Raw genomic sequence first — 22,677 nt, 5'->3', positions numbered from 1 at the left:
GAACTCTAGTTCGTTAGGGGATGTTAACGAACTAGGTTCGTCTTCTATTATTTGGTCATCATCTTTGAGTGGTATCAGAGCTGTTGGAACTCAACTACACTTGATTTAGTGCTTAATTAGTTTTCGATATTGTTAGTACTCTGTTTAAGCGAATTTGGATCAATTTTTAGTTGAATTGAATTGAATTATGAACGATTTGGATTGGATTTGAGTTGTTTAAGGTATTAATAAGGGTTTATGAGTTGGAATTGAAGTTTGGATTGGTTTTGAGTGGATTAGTATTGGTTTTGGTTTAAGTCCGAAACAGAGTTCTTGTTTTGGTAAAATTGGACTAGTAATTGTGGATGTTTGGTATCGAGGATTAGCGTATTGGATTCGCGATTGTGTTACGAGTATTTTGGTAGGTAACTTGTGAGATTTGGTTTAGTATCGAGTTGGTATTACAAATTTCATGTTTCTGGGTTTCTTGATTGATGTTCATCATTTCCAGATTTTTGGAAATTTTGTGTTGAAGATTTGATGATTCAAAGATGAATTTGATTCGTTATCATTCTTATGGTGATTCGCTATCTTGTTTCCTTTGATTCGTTCATTAAGTTTGTTAATCCGTTATCTATTTCAAGTGATTCGCTAGCCAGTCCGTGTTAGTTGTTAATTCGTGTCATCTGATTCGTTAATTGGATAAACAGATTCGTGTGACACGTATCCACTTCGGGATTTGTGTCATAACAACCTTTGCCACGTGGCATAAGGTATCAGAGTTTGTTATAAACGGTTGTAACAACCTGATTCGCTGTAGTTTGATTCGTTATCAACTATAACCAATTCGTTATCTTATTTCGCTAAGAGTTCCTTAGTGATTCGTTACTGATTATCCTCTAATTCACTAAACTAATCCTTTGTGATTAGCTTGGTCAATTCGTTAAGTTGACTATGCATTGACTTTTTGATTCGTTAACCAATACTCTAATTCGTCATCTAATTCGTCATCTGTTTCGCCATCTAATCAATCTTAACTTTGTTAAGGGTTGATTCGTTAGATACTGTTCACATTTCGCTACAACTGTTTGCAATTCCTTACATTTACCATTCGTTAATCTTATTCGCTTGTTAATTCGTTACACTTACATCCTTGAAATTTTTGAAACTTGTCAAAAATGGCTGGTATGTATGCATTAGCTTCTCAAAATATGTTGATGCAACAAATGTTGCAACTTGATACCGAGATAGGTTCACATTCGAAATGTCCAAGATTGATGAAGTTCAGTGACTTTGCCAAGTGGGAACCTCGGTTTCGTGCTCATTTAGGATCAATTTATCCTGATTGTTCATACTGCTTAGATGAAGTCTATACTGTACCTATGATTGACGATGAGACTATTGGTTTTACACCAAAAGCTATCTCACAGTATTCTGTTGAAGAAAAGAAAGCATTAGAGATAGAAACAAAAGCTTATTCTACTCTAACCATGGCTTTGCCTGAGAATATCTTTCACCAAGTGGGTAGTATAAAAATATGTGCTTTTTTGTTTCAACATATTCGAATGAGTAGTATGGGTAATATGGCTGAAAGCAAAAGGTGATGCTTAAGTTTCAATTCAAAAACTTTAATTTATTGAAAGGTGAGACGGTTGAAGAAATGACAACAAGATTCAATCACTTGATTGCTGAGATGGACAAGATGAAATTAGATGTCTCTGAGAGGGATAAAATTGATACTATTAAGAGTGTACTCCCAAGTTCTTATTCTACATTCTTAATGGTTCTCAAGGAAAACAATTATTTCTTAAATGAAGATTTGACTGCAATTGAATTCTTACAGAAGATTGAAGCCAGAGAATATGATCTTAAGTGTCAGAAATCTTCAAAAGAAAGGCAAGATTCTTCTTTCTAAGGTGGTAGTATGCCTCTTAGTTCAACCATCTGTAACATCCTACTTTCGGTTATATTAATAAAATAAAGTTCGTTTATTTTATAGCGGGTCGTTATCGGTTTAGTTGAATAGAATACGAGATGGACTTGTGTTGGGTAAATGGATATGGGCTATGGACTTGGGTTATGGAGGAATGAAGGAAAGACCATGGGCTTAAGCCCATGATAAAAAATATATATACCCTTAATCCTCCATTTAATTCATTTACACATATCCTTTACACCATCCAAAACACACACTTAAGATTCTCTCTCTAGTTTCTCTCTCACTCTAGCCGAAATATAGAAGAAGAAACGGATCCCGACCCAAGGTATGATAGTATTTTGTTGTAGGAGCTTAAATCCGTTAGATATAATCATGAAACGACGAGCCGACACCGTTAAACCGTTTAAGTCACGAGATCCGGGTGGAATCGGGTATAAACCGAACCTATGATGAGCTTAGGGGCCACCCTAGCTCAGATTTGGATCGAACGGGACGAAAAACGGTGAAAAACGAGTTAAAACTCGTTTTTTCCGACGTGTTCGCGGTTTTCCGGCTGCTTTCCGGCAAAGGCGGCGCCGGAAAGGCGGCGCCGGAATAGTGGTACGAGGTTAAGGGGAATGTCAGGGAATGTTCTGACATTCCTGACCTAACCCTAGTTCGCTATAGGGACTTAACGAACTGAGGGTGATTCGCTATGGGGACTTAACGAACTGAGGGTGATTCGCTATGGGGACTTAACGAACTGAGGGTGATTCGTTAGTCGATTTGCATAAGGGGACACAACGAACTAGCCCTAGTTCGCATATGATTCGTCTTTGATTCGTTAAGGGAAAAGGGTAACGAATTACCCTTGATTCGTTATGACCAGTTCGTTATGACCAGTTCGTTAAAGGAGATAACGAATTAGAAGGTCCAATTCGCTACTTGGACTGGTTCGCTACATGGACTGATTCGCTAAGAGTCCAGTTCGTTAAAAGTCCAATTCGTTACAAGAACCAGTTCGTCATGGCAAGTCAGTTCGTTAAAGATATGTAACGAACTAGAAGTTTAACAGAATGACAGAATGGTCCCTGGACTTATAAAAGAATGATTTAATTACAAATAAGCCCTTGAACTTTTAAGCCCTTGATTTAATTACAAAAAGAATGATTTAACCCCAGCCAGGGGCTCTGCCCCTTGGACCCCGCTAGGGGCTGCTGCCCCTAGAACCCCGCTGCCAGGGGCGCTGCCCCCGGACCCCCGTTCGTTGAGAGTAATAATTAAACTAGAAAGACGATATGTGTAGTGATAGTTATTGATACGTATAATTATTATACAGTTAGTCGCGCACAGCTAAAGAATGGGATAACCATAAACGGTGAACGCAACCGCATTGAGGTGAGTTTCTAGCCCCACTTCCTTGTTATGTTTTTGGGGCTGTGTGCATACTCGATGTGATAGTGAATACACTTATCTTAAGTGATAAGTGTATGCCTTGTTTGATTTACGTATGATGATTGCTTGACGGTGCGTGAACGATATTCGGATATTGCATGAACCGTCAGGTGGTAGTTAAGACATGATTGATAAGTATGATGAGAGATATGATGTATGTATGAATATATGATGTATGCATAATGTATGTATGTTATGATGATGATACGTGAACGCTCTTCGGAGATTACACGTATTGTCAAGGAAAGCATGTATGAACAGGTATGGTGCAGTTACACGAAACAAAGGGACCAGACCCTTATAATATCTGTGAGGTTATAGGGCGAAAGGCTCTTTAAAACGTATGATTATGTATGTATAGAAAGTATGAAAATAAGAATGAAAGTATATGCACTTATGTGTGTATGAAAGAAAGTTAAGAGGTTAAGTATGAAATGTAAGAAGGTATTGTATGATTATGTGATTAACTAGAACTCACTCAGCGTAGCTGACTTTTAGTATGCACGCAGGTGAGTAGAATGAGGCAGGTAGCTTGAGGAAGACACATGGCAGAGTTGGACGAAGCTGGCATCTGAAGATTTTGCTATGATGCTTTATTTTAAAAGACTATGTTTTGTTTTTAAATGACTATGAATGCTCGATAAGACCAGAATTATGGTTATGGAATGTAATGGTTTGAATGTTTTTAATGTTCCGCGAATGTTTTAATTAACTCTGATATTTAGAACTGCGTTTATGAGTAAATCCAACACGAAAGTAGGGCTACCGGTAACGGGGCCTTACACCATCTCTCCACTGACTGCTTTTCTTACTCAAGCTGCAAGTGAGAATGCAACTACATTGTATAGTGATCCACGAGCCTGTTTTTATACAGCTGGAAGTACTGGATCTTCTGGTATTTCTGGATCAACTGGATTTTCGGGAAGTTCATCCAATACAACTCACTATTCAGCACCTTCAAATGTCAATATGAAAGAAGCTGAACAAAACTTTGCTTTTCTATCTTCTTTCATGACTTCGTATGAAAATCTGGTTAGTAGCAAAATTGCCACTAGTGATTTAACTGATGAAGACTATGATCAGGTTGACCCAGATGACTTGGAAATCATGGATTTAAAGTGGAACATGGCAATGATTGTTGGAAAGGTGAAAAGATTCATACAAAGAACCGGAAAAGATCTTCCCGCTCTAAACAAAAAGTTGGGATTTGACAAGTTGAAAGTGAAATGTTACAATTGTCAAGAATTTGGTCATTTTGCAAAAGAGTGTGACAAACCGAAAAAGGAGTATACTGGTCCTCGTGGTCAAAATTCAAAATCTTCAACACCACGAGGTAATGATACTGAAAAGAAACCATCAAGTTCCGGGTTACAAGCAATGTTAGCTAATGGAGATGATTGGTCACAACGACTACTGTGTAATGATACCCAAGCAAATCTGGCAATGATTGGGCTTACTGAAAATGTTCAAGAGGATAGTGGAAGTGAGCTGTCTTCTGATAATGATTCTGGATCTGAGTCTGATGAGTCAAGTAAAGATCTTCCAATCAATTTTGCTTGTATGGCAAAAATCAATGATTCTTCCACATCTGCTTGTACGGCCAAACAAAATGAGGTTAGTAAATCTACTTTTAAGGTGTCATGTGTTGATTGTGATTATAATAAATCTAAAATTGATTCATTAAAACTCCAAAATGATAATTTGCTAAAAGAGATTGTGTCCTTAAAAGACACTTATAGGCAATCCTTAACTTCTCAAATAAATTCAAGGGAGAAAATTGAGGCTTTGACTATAAGTAATCATAATCTTAAAGTTGAGTTATCTGTGAAAATGACAATTAATGATCAAAAGTTTCAAGAAATTTTGAAACATCGTTCAAAGATAACCGAGCTTGAAAATGAGGTTCTTGAGTTAAAGAACAAATTGGGTAAATTTAGAAATTCATCTTTTCTGTTGAATGAAATTATCGAAGTTTCTAGAAAACAAAAGGATTCAAAGAAGGGTATAGGTTTTGTTGAAATTCCACCACCATTTCACAATGACTATAAAATTAATCCTTTTGCTCTAACTGAAGAAGATGTTATTCTTAAAGAGCCTGTGATTTCAGAAAATTCTAAACCAATTAAGTCTGAAACTGTTAAAACCCAATCTGTTTCTCAGAAACCTCATGTTCAAAGCAATAAAGTTTTTGTTGAAAATGCTGACAAAGTTATCATTGAGGATGTGTTTGAACCTGAAATTATACACAAGAACAAGAACATTCCAAGTTCTAATCACATACTGTGTGAACATCATGAATTTGAGGAGGCTGTGTATGGTTCGCATACAACTACGATGAAACAAGATGTGTTTGTCAAACCAGTGAAGGCTAAGAAACCAGAAAAACCCAAAATTTCTGATGAGGATTTGTTGCGTTTTATAAATCCTAATGCACTTAAGCCGTCACCTGCTCGTGTGTTTAAGTTAAAGGGGATGGACACAATGTTCACTGAAAAAGACATTCCAATAAGTATCATTAAACCTGACTAATTGAGAGTGTGTTTTACAATGAAACCTCCAAAGTTCGTGAACTCGAACGTCAATATGCTCAAGCGAAAACATCAGTTCCATCTGACACATTGACTAAAGCAAAACAAGTTTTAAAACATGCTAAGAAAATTAATTTTGTAAAGTCAACTGGGACAGATATGTTGAAAAGTTTTTCGAACTGTTCTAATTTAGATTTTTACTTGAAAAAGAAATCTGAGTTATCTAATGATTTTGCTAAGAGCATGACTAAAAATGTGAGTCATCAGTCATCATCTGTGTCACATGCTCCAATAAATTCTCAACATCATCATGTTGATATGCGAAGTTGTTTTCTTTGCGGTCAACAAGGTCATGTAGTAAGAAACTATGGCCAGAAGAACTATCAGAATCTTCATCCTTTTATCAAGTACCATTCCAAACTGGTTCCAGTGGTAAAGGAGATTCTGAAACGACCAGTGTCGTGTGCTGATGATACTCATATTATGTTTTCGAATATACATCATCGAAAAGTTGTTCATGTGAATGAAACTCCTGGTTCCGTTAAACCTAAGTTTATTCCTACTGAACCACTATGCAAAAATGTTAATTCAAATGTGGTTCAAGCTGCGTATCTAAGACGAAAGTAGAAGAAACCTATAACTTATTCTCAGGTTGCTGAACAACAATTGAATGCAACTAAGGTTAACTTTTCTCAAGAAAACCAAAAGGTGCCCAAGACTGAGGCCTGGGCTGCCTTTTTGAACTAATCATTTTCTTTTGTGTGTAGGGTTCATCCAAGACCATTTCTGGTGAAAAATGGATCATGGACAGTGGATGTTCTCGTCATATTACTAGAAATCTCAATCTCTTATCAAACGTGATAAATATTCAAGGGGGTTATGTGGTGTTTGCTGGGAATTCTGGGGGTATGATTACACAGGAAGGTGATGTTTCGAATGGAAAGATTACATTTGAGAAAGTTAACTCTTGTGATAAAGTGGATCATAATTTATTGAGTGTATCGCAAATCTGTGATAAGCAATACACTACAGTATTTACAGATAAAGAGTGTCTGATTCTAAAACCGGGTTATGTGATTCCCGAGGACATGGTTGTCATGCGATCACCTCGATCAAATGATATTTATGTCTTGAATATGAATTCTAAAGTATCTACATCGATCGAAACGTGTTTTCTCTCGAAAGCAACCGAGAAAGACTCCGTACTTTGGCATCGAAGAATGGGTCACATATATGTTCGAAAGATGAATTATTTAATGGCAAACGATTTGGTAGAGGGGGTGTCGTTGAAAAATTTTAAGTTATCTGATCACTGTGTTGCTTGCAAAAAGGGCAAACAGAAGAAGAAATCGCACCCATCTAAATTGTTGAATTCCATTGATACTCCACTTGAACGACTTCATATGGATTTGTTCGGTCCAGTGAATCGTGTGAGTATTTCTGGATACTGGTATTGCCTAGTTGTGACTAATGATTATTCGAGATATTCATGGGTCTTATTTATGAGTTCTAAAGATCAAACGCCTATTTTGGTACAAAACCTTATCACTAAAATCGAATCACTGTACAAGCAAAAGGTGAGGAAAATTAGGAGTGATAATGGAACTGAATTCAAAAAAACTATATTGGATTTCTTTTGTATTCAAAAGGGAATTCACCGTAAATATAGTGCACCATATGTACCTCAACAAAATGGCGTTGCTGAATGAAAGAATAGAACCTTGATTGAAGCTGCAAGAACTATGCTTGCTGATTCTAAGCTTCCTGTCCAGTTTTGGAATGAGGCGGTGAATACGGCTTGTTATACACTCAATCGTGTTCTAACTGTTAAACGACTCAAGAAGACCAGTTATGAATTATTGAATAATCGTAAGCCTAACTTAAAGTACCTAGAACCTTTTGGGTTTCCCTGTACTATGCTGAAAAAGGATGTGGGTAAATTTGAAGAAAAAGCCATTGAATGGTATTTCTTGGGGTATGCGTCACCTAAGAAACGGGTTTTTAATTTTGCATCTGGTTGTGTTGAAGAGTGGTACCAAGTTTATAGTCAAAAGTACACTACTCCTCCACAAGGGAAAGGTCCCGACTGGATGTTTGACTATGATAGCTTATTTAATTCATTCACTCCATCAACCGATTATCCAGATGAAGATTTAGTTCGTACTTATTTTGAAGAACATTTGGAAATTCCAAGGTTCGCATGTTCAAATGATGTTGAAGCTCCAATTGCTGCTCCAATTGAAGAACCTGATAATGAATCTCCTGTTCATGATGATAATGCATCTACTTCATCTGATGATAATACTATTATGGATCAAGTTATTGCACTTGTGATGTGTAGTAAAACACACTTACTTTCCTTATGAATTGATCATGGTTTTTATGCTAAATTGTTTATTTTATGAAAGTATTGGGGGTTAAGTGCAATAATTTACAAAGTTTAAATGTTAATTGTAGGTTTATGAAAGATGGTGAAAAAAGAGTCAATTTGGAAGATTCTAGAGGACTTGTTGGTCAAGTTTTGAAGCTACAACTCAAGGCCCAACCCAAGCCCACAAGTTAGAAGCCTTATATAATATTATATTAAGATAATTAATGAAGTTTTCAGCCATTATCTAAGCCCTAATCCCGAAATTCAAAGAACCCTAACCTATTCCCAAGTTCCGATCAGAACAGCCAAAAGAAGAAAGAAAAAAAAGAAAGAAAGGCGGCTGAGGTGATTGTGGCGGCTGGAGAGGAAGGAGGACATCGGGGCAGCAGCTAGGGATCGATAATTGTCATATTTCTTAGCCATATTTGATAGTATAACACTCATAAACTTTGCTTTCTTGTTTATGCTCATAACTATATTGATTTTGATCTTTAAAGTTAATTGTTTTTCCATTAAGTTAAGGATTGAAGTGTGTTTGATTATACTTGATTTTGGATTGAGTTTTATTATGATTTGGATGAGTATTATGGTTGTTATTTTAAGTGTTTGCTGCTGTCCAAAATCTATGAGTAGCTAAACTTGCTTGTTCTACCTAGGATAGATGATTGTTGAGTAGTTTAGACTTGTATAATGGATTGTTAATGTTCAAGACTTGAATTATTGATGTAAAGTTTAACTAAACCATAAATTTGATTGTGTGTGATGGCTGTGTTTTATTTTTTATTACTTATAATCCTCTTGCATTAGTTAATTGAATTAGTTTTGATTAATTGATTGCTTGTTAGACTCTTGACTTGGTGTTTAGGGTTTATTTGCGGGGTGTACAACCGTAGGGATAAGTGGGTAATATAAATCATCTAAAATCAGTTAAAATACACCTTCTTTGAGACCGAGAGGTGATAAAAGTAATATTGTCTCGTTGCTTTTACTTGTTAGAATTAAGACCGCGCGAGAGCGGGTTTTTGTCTTGTCGAGTTTGAGTGTTTATGTGCAATTAGTTGGTTTAATTTGGGTTAAGTTAAATTGTTCCTCTATCCTTGGTGACATAGTATTTGTCTCCATTAGGATAGTGTGTCGATGAGACCGAGAGGAGAGTCGTCATTTGAACACGTTAATAATTGTTTTTCCGGTTTATTCTTTAAAATCAACTAAGATAAGTTAGAGATTGTTAGAGAGACTGAGAGGTAATTTGACTTTCTTAAACAAGTTTTAGTTGTGTCATCTTTTATAACCGGTGTCATGAATATTTTCAATCCGTTGTCTTGTTATTTCTATCAACATGATTCATTCCTAGGTAGACGTCTTTATATATTGAATTTAAACCAAAGTTTTCAAAGTTTTGTCAAAAGTTTTCATTCAGTTAAATTAAGTAGTTAAATTAAATTCTAAAATAAATCAATTAAATGTTTTGGTGAGTCTTGGTTAGAGTTTAGTAATTTTAAACGTTTTCACGTGTCTTCGAGTTCGATATCCGGACTTTCTTCATCTGTGCTATACGCGACCGGTACACTTGCCGTTTGTGTGAACTAGGATAGATTGTTTGGTTTTTAAAGCTTAGTTGCGACTTGTGTTTTATTTATATATATATTTTCGCACATCAAGTTTTTGGCGCCGTTGCCGGGGACACGGTTTGAGGCGTATTAAGAACGACTCGAGTTAGGACTTGCTTTGTTACTACTTGTCTTTCTTATTTGTTTTGTTTGTTAGTTTAAAATAGTTTAGCTAATTATAGGTTCTTTTATTTATTTTAATAGTTGTATGCGACGTACTTGATCTCTAGGACCACCAGAAGTTGAAGGATTCCCCGAACCAGAGAGAGAGCTTCTTGAGAGACGTCGTACAAAACCGTCTTCCAGTGTATTTACATCCGTCGGTAATACGTTCTCTTATCCTACTTTTTCTGAACCCGTCATTAAGGATAGGACTATGGGCGACGCGAATCCACCACCGAGGAGGACAGTTGCAGACCGGGCCCGTCCGGTCGATGCTGGCGATAGATCCAGCATTGCTCCACCAGCTATAGGAGTTCAAACGACTTGGCAGATTCCATCTAACTTTCTGAACACGATTGCTCATTCTGCTCAGTTTCACGGGTTGCTCCACGAGAACCCGCATTCTCATCTCACTCATATTACACGTATCTGCGACACGTTTCATCTTGCCGGCGTATCCGAAGACGCAATAAAACTCCGAATCTTTTCGTTCTCACTCGTTGATCATGTGAGTCTGTGGCTTGAGTCCCTCTCACAGGGATCCATTGCTACTTGGGCTGCCATGCAGACCCAATTTCTTGAAAAATACGATCCTCCGGCTAAGGCCGCTCGTTTGCGTAACCAAATTCATTCTTTCCAGATGGAGGACACCGACAGCTTCTACGAGGCGTGGGAAAGGTTCAAAAATCTACTTGCTTTATGTCCGAACCACGGCCTACAAGACTGGGCTGTTGTTGAGAAGTTCTACAACGGAGTGACGTACGCGACTCAGAGTATGCTCGACACAGCTGCAGGAGGTAACCTACTAACAACGAAGGATACGGATGAGTGCATTGCCTTGTTTAACGGTTTAGCCATGAGTGGATACCAGCGACCACCAGTTAAGAGTACCAAAACCGTCGATTCCCTATCACACGGCATGCATTCGGTCGACACGAGCACCGCACTTGCGGCACAAGTTGAAGCGTTAGCAAAGATCGTGAAGGACCTGCAGGAGAAAAGTAAGTTATGCGAGATCTGTAGAGGGGGACATGTAACATCCTAAAATTTATAATGTTGAATAAAGAAAGTTACGTTTAGTGATTTCGCGTTATTAATTAATTAATATCGAGTAAAGAACGGATCACGGATTTAGATTAATTGAGATGGGTTAAATGAGAATGGGCCTTAGGTCCATGGGATTTAAGGGATATAAATATCCCCTAAACCAACCTAAAACCCTAAACCCTCATTTCATTTCCATCATAGTCCCTACACACTCCAAACACACCCACACCATAAACGAGCAAGATCCGAGAGAGAGTAAACGTTAGTTGGTATTAGATCTTATTACACGAGATCTAGAGTGCATAAACAAGCTAACCAAGATCGAACGAGCGCTAAAGGTATGTTCTTGACCTTTAAAGTTTACATAGTATTGAACGTTTTTACTTAAAGGTCCAAGCTTTATAGTATATACGGGATATATATACGACCGAAAACGGTTAGGGAACGTAGTGGGTGATGTCGAACCATAACAAGGGTATTAAAATCGCCAAAATGCTTGATAAAAACTAAACCCGTAGCTGAACTGGGTAACTTTGCCTGCAAAAGCTTAACTTCGCCTTCAAAGCTTAACTTCGCCTTCAAAGCTTAACTTCGCCTTCAAGGCTTAACTTCGCCTACGGCCAAGTTCGCCTAACTGGTAACTTCGCCTAAGGCCAAGTTCGCCTAATTGATAACTTCGCCTACGGCCAAGTTCGCCTAACTGGTAACTTCGCCTAAGGCCAAGTTCGCCTAATTGATAACTTCGCCTAAGGCCAAGTTCGCCTAACTGGTAACTTCGCCTAAGGCCAAGTTCGCCTAATTGATAACTTCGCCTAAGGCCAAGTTCGCCTAACTGATAACTTCGCCTAAAGCTAAGTTCGCTTAAGGTTTAACTTCTCCTAAAGTTAAGTTCACTTAGAAAATAAATTAAAAACCTAATGGAAAATGTGTTAAGACAGTTAATGTAAATAAACTGCCCCTTGGACCCTGCTAGGGGCTGCCGCCCCTAGACCCCGCTGCCAGGGGCGCTGCCCCCGGACCCCCGTTCGTTGTGGGTCATATCAAGATAGAAATACAACATGAGTAGTAGTAGTTAATTGATACGTGTAAATATTATACAGTTAGCCGTGCACAGCTCAAGAAGGGAATAACTATTAACGGAGAGCGTAACAGGATTCAGGTGAGTTTCTAGCCCCAATTATGTGTTATGCTTTCGGGGCTGTGTGCATACTCGATATATTTGTTAATACGCTTATCCTAAGAGATAAGTGTATGCCTTATGTGAATGATGTGATATGTATGAATGATGGCCTGACGGTACGTGAACGATCTTCGGATATTGCACGTACTGTCAGGTTGTAACGCTAAGTATAAGGTAAGTATGATATGTATGCTTATGTGTATGAATGTGATAAAGTTAATAAAAGAAGGAAATGATGGTTGTATGGTTACGAAGAGGGTACCGGGCCCTAATAATACTCGAGGTATGATGTATGGTTGTATGGTAACAAAGAGGGAATCGAACCCTACAATTATTCGAGAACTAGGGAACCGAACCCTACTAATATTCGAGGAAAGAGGGTACCGAGCCCTAATAATACTCGAGGAAAGAGGGTACCGAGCCCTAATAATACTCGAGGAAGAGGGTACCGAGCCCTAATAATACTCGAGGAAGGAGGGTACCGAGCCCTAATAATACTCGAGGAATGTAGGGCGTAATGCTCTTTATAACGTAAGATATGAAAGTAAGTTAATACAAAAGAAAGTATGAAAGTACGAAAGTATGAATGAAAGAATATAAGTTTATGTGTATTGTATAGTGTATGATTAACTAGAACTCACTCAGCGTAGCTGACTTTTAGTATGCACGCATGTGAGTAGGATGAGGCAGCTCGCTTGAGGAGACACGTGGCACTGAATAAGAGGCTGGCATCGGAAGACTCAAGACGTTTAAGTTTAATGTTTCGTTTATTTTGAAAGACAAAATGATGTTTTAAGACAAGACGTGTTTTGTTATGAAATGTTTTATGAAAGCTTTTATATTCCGCGAATGTTTTAATTAACTCTGATATTTAGAACTGCGTTTATGAGTAAATCCAACACGAAAGTAGGGCTACCGGTAACGGGGCCTTACAGGACATGATACTGTTCATTGCCCCGTAGGTTTCCAGGAGGAGGCAGTCGACTTCGTTAATAATCCAAACCGAAATCAACATTCTTTCAATTCTTATAATTCGGAGTGGAGAGGTAAACAAAATTCCAACTGGTGGAACGGAAATCAGTCCGGCTTCCAGCAAAGTCAGAGCCTATTCCAGGATTCCGGTTAGGGACCGAGTAGTGGGGAGAAGAAGCCCACGTTAGAGGAGATGATGGCACAGCAGACACAGATGCTGTCGCAACTCATGACTCGTGAGGACTCCCGTCACAAAGAAACTCAAGAGAAATTCCGGGAGCACGAGTCATTCATGAGAAATCAAGGAGCGTCAATTCAAAATCTGAGCGTCAGATGGGAGAGATAGCAAGTCGTCTAAATGAGAGGTCTCCAGGTACACTTCCAAGTAACACTGAACAAAATCCGAAGGCGTTCGCGAAGGCTGTGACGACAAGGAGCGGTGCGGGGGCACGTAGCGAGCCCGTGATTCAAGAGGCGACGAGAGAAGTCGTTAACGAGCATGCGGTAGATGTAGAGGAGCAGGTAGACGAGGAGATTCAGTTGGAGTCTCCACCAGCCAAGGTGCATCAGAGGCACATTCCCGGAAGTTCAGCACAGGCCGAGAACCAACCATTACCCATCAAAACACCGAGAGTCTACAAACCTAGACTCCCATTTCCCGGGAGAGTTCGTAGGGATAGAGACGAGGAGCAAAACTCCAAATTTCTTGATCTTCTGAAGCAACTTCATATTAACATTCCTTTCCTTGAGGCACTAACGCAAATGCCCAAATACGCAAAGTTTCTTAAGGATATTCTTTCAAACAAAGAGAAGTTAGCCGAAGTCTCTTCCATTCCTCTGAGTGCTGGTTGCTCTGCAATCTTGCAGAGAAAGTTACCAGAAAAGATGTCTGATCCTGGGAGTTTCACAATTCCCTGCATCTTAAGTGATAATACGGTCGTCCATGCGCTGGCAGATCTTGGTGCCAGTATTAATCTCATGCCGTATTCCGTGTATCGCAAGTTGGGACTAGGCGAACCGAGGCCTACCCGTATGAGTATCCAGCTTGCTGATCGTTCTGTGAAATACCCCCGAGGGGTGGTCGAGAACATGCTTGTTCGTGTCGACAAGTTCATCTTCCCGGTGGACTTTGTCATCCTGGACATGAACGATGACGATAGTGTCCCACTCATCTTGAGCCGGCCATTCCTTGCCACTGCACATGCATTGATCGATGTCTGCGAGGGTAAATTAATCTTAAGAGTTGGGGATGAGAACGTCACCTTTGACGTTCGACAGTCACTGAAACACCCCAAGTCTGCTGATGACTCCTTATACTTCATTGATACCATCATGGAGCATGTCGGGGAGTTTTTCAGCGAAATTTGTGGAGGATCTGCCTCCGACACCCAGATTCTCGATAGGGAGATTCCGGAGATTGAAATGGTTGCCGTAACCAATCAGTCCTTAAATGACGACACCGAGTCGCATACCCCTGAATCTGGCGTGTCTGCTGAGATCGTACGAGACGATCCGATGGACCGACCTTCAGTCGAGAGTCCTCCTCTTTCCTTAGAGCTTAAGGATTTACCTTCCCACATTGAGTATGCTTTTTTAGATGAAGAGAGGAAGCTTCTGGTTATCATTGCATCTGCGTTGACCGAGGTCGAGAAGGAGAAGTTGTTGAGTGTGCTACGAGAGCACAAGGAGGCTATTGCTTGGAAGATTATTGACATCTAGGGTATCAGCCCTTCGTTCTGCACTCATAAAATCCTCATGGAGGAAAATTTCAAAACTGTGGTCCAGCCGCAACGGCGGCTTAATCCGAAATGCAAGAGGTCGTAAAGAAGGAGATCATTAAACTCCTTGATGCGGGGATCATTTTCCCCATTTCTGATAGTGCTTGGGTGAGTCCAGTCCAAGTGGTTCCTAAAAAGGGTGGCATGACTGTCGTCACCAACGAGAGGAACGAGCTTATTCCCACGAGGACTGTGACGGGATGGCGAGTCTGCATCGACTATCGCCGACTGAATGATGCCACCAGGAAAGACCACTTTCCACTCCCATTCATTGATCAGTTGTTAGAGCGTTTAGCAGGTCAGCAGTACTACTGCTTCCTAGATGGTTTCTCCAGGTACTTCCAGGTTCCGATAGCTCCCGACGACCAGGAGAAAACCACTTTCACCTGCCCTTACAGAACGTTTGCTTACAAACGTATGCCGTTCGGACTTTGTAACGCTCCGGCCACATTCCAGAGGTGTATGGTGGCCATTTTCCATGATATGATTGAGGATTCTATGGAGGTATTCATGGACGATTTTTCCGTATTTGGGAGTTCCTTCGATCATTGTTTATCAAATATCAGGATGATGTCCCGCTGCGTTGACACCAACCTAGTCCTTAACTGGGAAAAATGTCATTTCATGGTTCGCGAGGGCATTGTTCTAGGTCATCGAATCTCAAGTGCGGGGATAGAGGTTGACCGGGCAAAGGTCGAGACCATTTCTAATCTCCCCCCGCCTACCTCTGTGAGATCAATTCGTAGCTTTCTAGGTCATGCCGGGTTCTACCGCCGGTTCATCAAAGATTTTTCTAAAATCGCGAGACCCATGACCAAACTTTTGGAGAAGGATGCTCCATTTTTTTTTCTGAGCAGTGTGTCGAGGCGTTTGATCTTCTAAAAGACAAACTAGTTAACGCCCCAATCATGGTTGCTCCCGACTGGTCGTTACCATTTGAGTTGATGTGTGACACGAGCGACTTCGCAGTCGGAGCGGTTCTTGGACAACGGAAGGATAAACATTTCGAGCCGGACCTTAAATGGCGCACAGGAAAGCTATACCACCACCGAAAAAGAGCTTTTAGCTGTGGTGTTCGCTTTCGACAAATTTAGGTCCTATCTAGTTTTGTCCAAAACGATTGTTTATACGGACCATGCCGCTATTAGATATCTTTTCAGCAAACAGGATGCTAAGCCTCGTCTTATCCGATGGATCCTGTTGCTTCAAGAGTTCGATATAGAGATCCGTGATAAAAAGGGGGCCGAGAATGTGGCGGCTGATCACCTTTCACGCCTAGAGGGAGTTGATTTAGGAGATTCGGGAGTTAGGATCGACGATTGTTTTCCGACGGAGAGTCTGATGTTTGTTACTGCACAAGAGGAAGGTTTTCCATGGTTTGCTGATTTCGCGAACTATCTTGCTGACGGATACCTCCCAAAGATGCCTTACCAGCAAAAGAAGAAATTCTTTGCTGACATCAAATTTTACCTTTGGGACGATCCATATCTTTTCCGCATTGTTGCTGATCAGCTTATTAGAAGGTGTGTGGATGTCAAGGAAGGATGGCAAATTTTGAGCCATTGTCATGTGGGACCGACTGGAGGTCACCACGGTGCGAATTCTACGGCAAAGAAAGTCTTTGATTCTGGTTTTTACTGGCCGTCTATCTTTAAGGATGCTCACCTGTTCGTTAAGAGTTGAGAGCGTTTCAGCAACATTTATTCGCGAAACGAAATGCCCCAGAATGCCATTCAAGTTTGTGAGGTTTTTGATATTTGGGGTATTGATTTCATGGGACCGTTTCCATCTTCGCGTGGAAACAAATACATACTCGTGGCCGTCGATTACGTGTCTAAGTGGGTTGAGGCAAAAGCTCTACCCACCAATGATGCCCGAGTGGTAGTCCGTTTTCTGAAAAGTCTATTTGCTCGTTTTGGAGTCCCGAAAGCCTTGATCAGTGATCGAGGTACTCACTTTTGCAACTCACAGATGGATAAGGCGTTGAAGCGTTATGGGGTCACCCATCGGCTTGCGACCGCCTACCACCCACAGACTAGTGGGCAAGTGGAAGTGAGTAATCGGGGAATCAAACGTATTCTCGAGAAAACGGTTGGTTCAAATCGTCGGGATTGGTCCGACAAATTAGATGACGCTCTGTGGGCCTTCCGTACAGCATACAAGACTCCGACTGGTTCCACACCATTTCGGATGATTTATGGGAAAGCCTGTCATCTTCCTGTTGAATTGGAACACCGTGCTTCATGGGCCCTTCAAAGGGTTAATCTGGATTTACCCGCCGCAGAGGGTAATCGTTTCCATCAATTACACGAATTAGAGGAGCTCCGGGATCACGCATATGCACAATCATTTCGGTATAAGGAGCATACGAAGGAACTGCATGACAGGAAATTGAAGGGTAATAAGCAGTTCAAGTGTGGGGATAAGGTTTTACTGTATAACTCACGGTTGAGGTTATTCCCGTGAAAGTTGAAATCCCGATGGTCGGGACCGTTTACGGTCACTGAGGTTTTCCCGTATGGCACGATTGAGATACAAGATCGAAGCGGGAAGTTTAAGGTGAACGGCCATAGATTGAAGCACTACATAGGAGAGCCGATAACTGATCAGAGAGTCGAGGTGTTCTACCTTGACTCATTCACCAAGGAATAGTCGTGATGGATGCATCACTCGGGAGACAGCCCGAGTTGTAGAGTTTGTATTATGTTTCTCTTTATTATCTGTTTTTATTTGTTTTATTTTTATTTATATTTATAAAAACATAAAAATACAAAAAAATAAATATTTAATAAAAAAATCAAAAAAAAAAAAATTAAAATTCAAAGACACAAAAAATATGTTTATTTTTTATGTTTCTGTTTTCTGTTTTGTACGCCGCTACATGCGAGCGAGTTTGAGTTGTTACAGGTATTATTATGCGCATGGTAGCTCTGATGGCGTTTTGGAACTGGTTCACCCGAGGTTGCGGCCGTTAATGAAATGTTATACGGTCGTTCGTTCGAGTCATACACAGCTGATAAAGAATCTGCATCTAAACCAGGGGAGTAACCCGTTCTCTATTTTAATTTCTGTTCTTTCAAGTTTTAATTTTATGCTTTACGTTTTATTTTTATTTTATTTCTTTTCCTTGTTCTCATCGAGGACGATTTCGTTCTAAGTGTGGGGATGAGAATTTATTTTACTTAGTTGTAGAAAAAAATAATAATAAAAAAATAAAAAAATAAAAAAATAAAAAATTTAAAAAAATAAAAAGTTTTCACTTTTTTTTCGTTTTCGTACGTTGTTTAAAAAAAATGTCCCTTGTTTTTAGTTTCTGTTGCATTAAAGTGGGAGATGATGATATTTATCGGAAATCGGTTTTTCAAACTACTAATAATATGAGATAAATAAAAGAAAACGCACTTAACTTGGGATGTGTCGGTAGGCTCAGCCTTGAAAATGAAAGGGCAAATTTGATAAAATGGTTAAACGGAAATCTTTTGTGGGTAAAGCGTTTTGTCCGTGGAAAATAAGCAATGAAAGGTCGGGCCATACTCAAGCCTCAAATTTTGGTATGAAAAAGTGGAAATATCATGAGTTTTAAAAATTTGAATACGTTATCATATGATGCTTGGGTAGGTTTAACGTTAGAATATGCCGTGTAGCCTGTGATATAAATCTTAAAATGCTAGTTTAGTGTTTTACACCTCATTGGCGTATGGTTTTATAACCTTAAATCCTGTATTGATAGGATGCTTTGGGTCCGGAGACCATGGGTCTGTATGCAATCTATTTATCTGGGTATTCACAATTCCTAAGTGGGGTTGTGGATATTTAAAATAAAGCCAAAGAGCAAACCCTTATAAGTCTATAAACATGATCACAAAAAGTACAAAAGTATAAATACACTACAGACTTGATCATCCACGCTGTTAGCCATGTGGGGTCCCCTTGCTCGCGTCTCATTACCATTAAGAAATGGACCACAAGGGACACGCTACATGTAAGCCCTACAGATGAAATTTTGCATACTCACCTATGGTGATGGATTTGAGGTATTGCTTGATAACGGGGGTATGTCATGTTGTGGGGAGCACTAGCTATAAATTAATTGAACCTTAATCATATCTAATGGCTGCTTGGTAGACTTTGATGCTTAAGCTTAGGTGGATAAACAATACCCTTAATCTTCTTAACTATTCATAAATATTGAGCAACAAAGTTTTAAATCTGCTAACTTTGAGGTTTAAGTCAAGTTGGGGTGGTCTGGTCCGGTAAAAGCAGAAAATAAGCGGGTCTTAATTGTGTAAACCACTAAGTAATATTATTGTCGGATCTTATTTGTCCCGGTAAAGATTAAGGCATGGGTTTAGGTGGACAACAATATCGATGATCGCGGTTTTTGCGTTTTTCTGAGCTTTAAAATATAACCTATATGTTTGATTTAACTTTGATTTTCCGATTCTGATCCAACTACAGTCAAATCTTTTTCAGGGACTAAAAAGTCTTAAGTGTGGGGATGTTTGATGTGTAGTAAAACACACTTACTTTCCTTATGATTTGATCATGGTTTTTATGCTTAATTGTTTATTTTATGAAAGTATTGGGGGTTAAGTGCAATAATTTACAAAGTTTAAATGTTAATTGTAGGTTTATGAAAGATGGTGAAAAAAGAGTCAATTTGGAAGATTCTAGAGGGCTTGTTGGTCAAGTTTTGAAGCTACAACTCAAGGCCCAACCCAAGCCCACAACTTAGAAGCCTTATATAATATTATATTAAGATAATTAATGAAGTTTTCAGCCATTATCTAAGCCCTAATCCCGAAATTCAAAGAACCCTAACCTATTCCCAAGTTCCGATCAGAACAGCCAAAAGAAGAAAGAAAAAAAAGAAAGAAAGGCGGCTGAGGTGATTGTGGCGGCTGGAGAGGAAGAAGGACATCGGGGCAGCAGCTAGGGATCGATAATTGTCATATTTCTCAGCCATATTTGATAGTATAACACTCATAAACTTTGCTTTCTTGTTTATGTTCATAACTATATTGATTTTGATCTTTAAAGTTAATTGTTTTTCCATTAAGTTAAGGATTGAAGTGTGTTTGATTATACTTGATTTTGGATTGAGTTTTATTATGATTTGGATGAGTATTATGGTTGTTATTTTAAGTGTTTGCTGCTGTCCAAAATCTATGAGTAGCTAAACTTGCTTGTTCTACCTAGGATAGATGATTGTTGAGTAGTTTAGACTTGTATAATGGATTGTTAATGTTCAAGACTTGAATTATTGATGTAAAGTTTAACTAAACCATAAATTTGATTGTGTGTGATGGCTGTGTTTTATTTTTTATTACTTATAATCCTCTTGCATTAGTTAATTGAATTAGTTTTGATTAATTGATTGCTTGTTAGACTCTTGACTTGGTGTTTAGGGTTTATTTGCGGGGTGTACAATCGTAGGGATAAGTGGGTAATATAAATCATCTAAAATCAGTTAAAATACACCTTCTTTGAGACCGAGAGGTGATAAGAAGTAATATTGTCTCGTTGCTTTTACTTGTTAGAATTAAGACCGCGCGAGAGCGGGTTTTTGTCTTGTCGAGTTTGAGTGTTTATGTGCAATTAGTTGGTTTAATTTGGGTTAAGTTAAATTGTTCCTCTATCCTTGGTGACATAGTATTTGTCTCCATTAGGATAGTGTGTCGATGAGACCGAGAGGAGAGTCGTCATTTGAACACGTTAATAATTGTTTTTCCGGTTTATTCTTTAAAATCAACTAAGATAAGTTAGAGATTGTTAGAGAGACTGAGAGGTAATTTGACTTTCTTAAACAAGTTTTAGTTGTGTCATCTTTTATAACCGGTGTCATGAATATTTTCAATCCGTTGTCTTGTTATTTCTATCAACATGATTCATTCCTAGGTAGACGTCTTTATATATTGAATTTAAACCAAAGTTTTCAAAGTTTTGTCAAAAGTTTTCATTCAGTTAAGTTAAGTAGTTAAATTAAATTCTAAAATAAATCAATTAAATGTTTTGGTGAGTCTTGGTTAGAGTTTAGTAATTATAAACGTTTTCACGTGTCTTCGAGTTCGATATCCTGACTTTCTTCATCTGTGCTATACGCGACCGGTACACTTGCCGTTTGTGTGAACTAGGATAGATTGTTTGGTTTTTAAAGCTTAGTTGCGATTTGTGTTTTATTTATATATAGATTTTCGCACATCAAGTTTTTGAGAGTGATGTTTCATCTCCTAAATTGGGTGAACATTACACTAATTTATTTGAAAATGTTGTTGTTTATGAAAATTCTACTCTCAGGATTCATAATTACCATCCACAAGAAAATATTATTGGAGACCTTGATGTAGGGGTTCAGACACGACATCAAGTTGCCTCTTCAAGTGACAATAATGCTCTATGTGCTCATGCTGACTTACACGCATCTAAAATTGAAACTGTTGCTAAATTTACTTGTTTTCTATCTCAAGTTGAGCCTACAACTTCTCGTGTAGCTCTTCAAGATCCTTCTTGGGTAGAAGCTATGCAAGAAGAATTACAACAATTTGCACGTTTAGGTGTTTGGGATCTTATTGACAAACCCGCTAGAGTCAAGAAGGCAATTCCGACTAAGTGGGTATATAAGTGTAAGAAAGATGATCGTGGAGTAATTGTGAGAAACAAAGCACGTCTAGTGGTGCAAGGTTTTCATCAGCAAGAGGGTATTGATTACACTGAGGTGTATGCTGCAGTTGCAAGATTAGAGTCGATTCGAATCTTCCTGGCATATGCTGCTTACAAGAATATCAAAGTGTATCAAATGGATGTTAAGAGTGCTTTTCTCAATGGTGAACTTCACGAGGAAGTGTTTGTTTTACAGCCTCCAGGCTTTGAAGATCCTGATTATCCTGACCGTGTTTACCGATTAAACAAGGCATTATATGGCCTACATCAAGCCCCGAGAGCTTGGTATGGCACGCTCGCCGACCATCTGACGGATAACGGCTTCAAACGTGGAACTGTTGACTGCACTTAATTTTATAAAAATATTGGTGATGATCTTCTGCTCATTCAGATCTATGTTGATGACATAATCTTTGGGTCAACAAACGATACATTGTGTAAGGAGTTCGAGAAATCTATGCAAACCAAGTTCGAGATGAGTTCGATGGGAGAGATGAATTTCTTTTTAGGGTTTCAGATTCATCAGTCTGCGAAGGGAATCTTCATTCATCAGACAAAATATGTGAACGATGTCTTGGGCCGATTCAAGATTACTGCCGGAAAAATCTCTTCTACTACTCTTCCCGTTGGTCACAATTTATCACCGGATGAATTGGAGGATACCGTTGATCCGACCCTTTATCATGCCATGATTGGTTCTTTAATGTATTTAACTGTTTCTCGACCCGACAAAATGTTTGATGTTTGTTTATGTGCTAGGTACCAAGCTAGTCCCCGAGTGACTCACTTGGCAGCGGTCAAGCGTATTCTGCAATATCTACGGGGAAATCCTGACATCGGGTTATGGTACCCTAAAGATGATACTTTCGATCTTACCGCTTACTCAGACTCAGATTATGGAGGATGCAAGATCAATTTCAAGTCTACAGCGGGATGTCAATTCTTAGGAAGCCGGTTTGTTTCCTGGCAGTGTAAGAAGCAGACAACGGTCTCCACTTCAACCGCCGAAGCTGAGTA

Source organism: Bidens hawaiensis, unplaced genomic scaffold (genome assembly GCF_021521415.1).
Source record: "Bidens hawaiensis isolate Kalapana, Puna unplaced genomic scaffold, B.hawaiensis_p1.1 tig00017254_1, whole genome shotgun sequence".
Lineage (NCBI taxonomy): Eukaryota > Viridiplantae > Streptophyta > Magnoliopsida > Asterales > Asteraceae > Bidens > Bidens hawaiensis.
The sequence above is the reverse complement of the archived record's forward strand: the minus strand, read 5'-3'. Positions refer to the sequence as shown.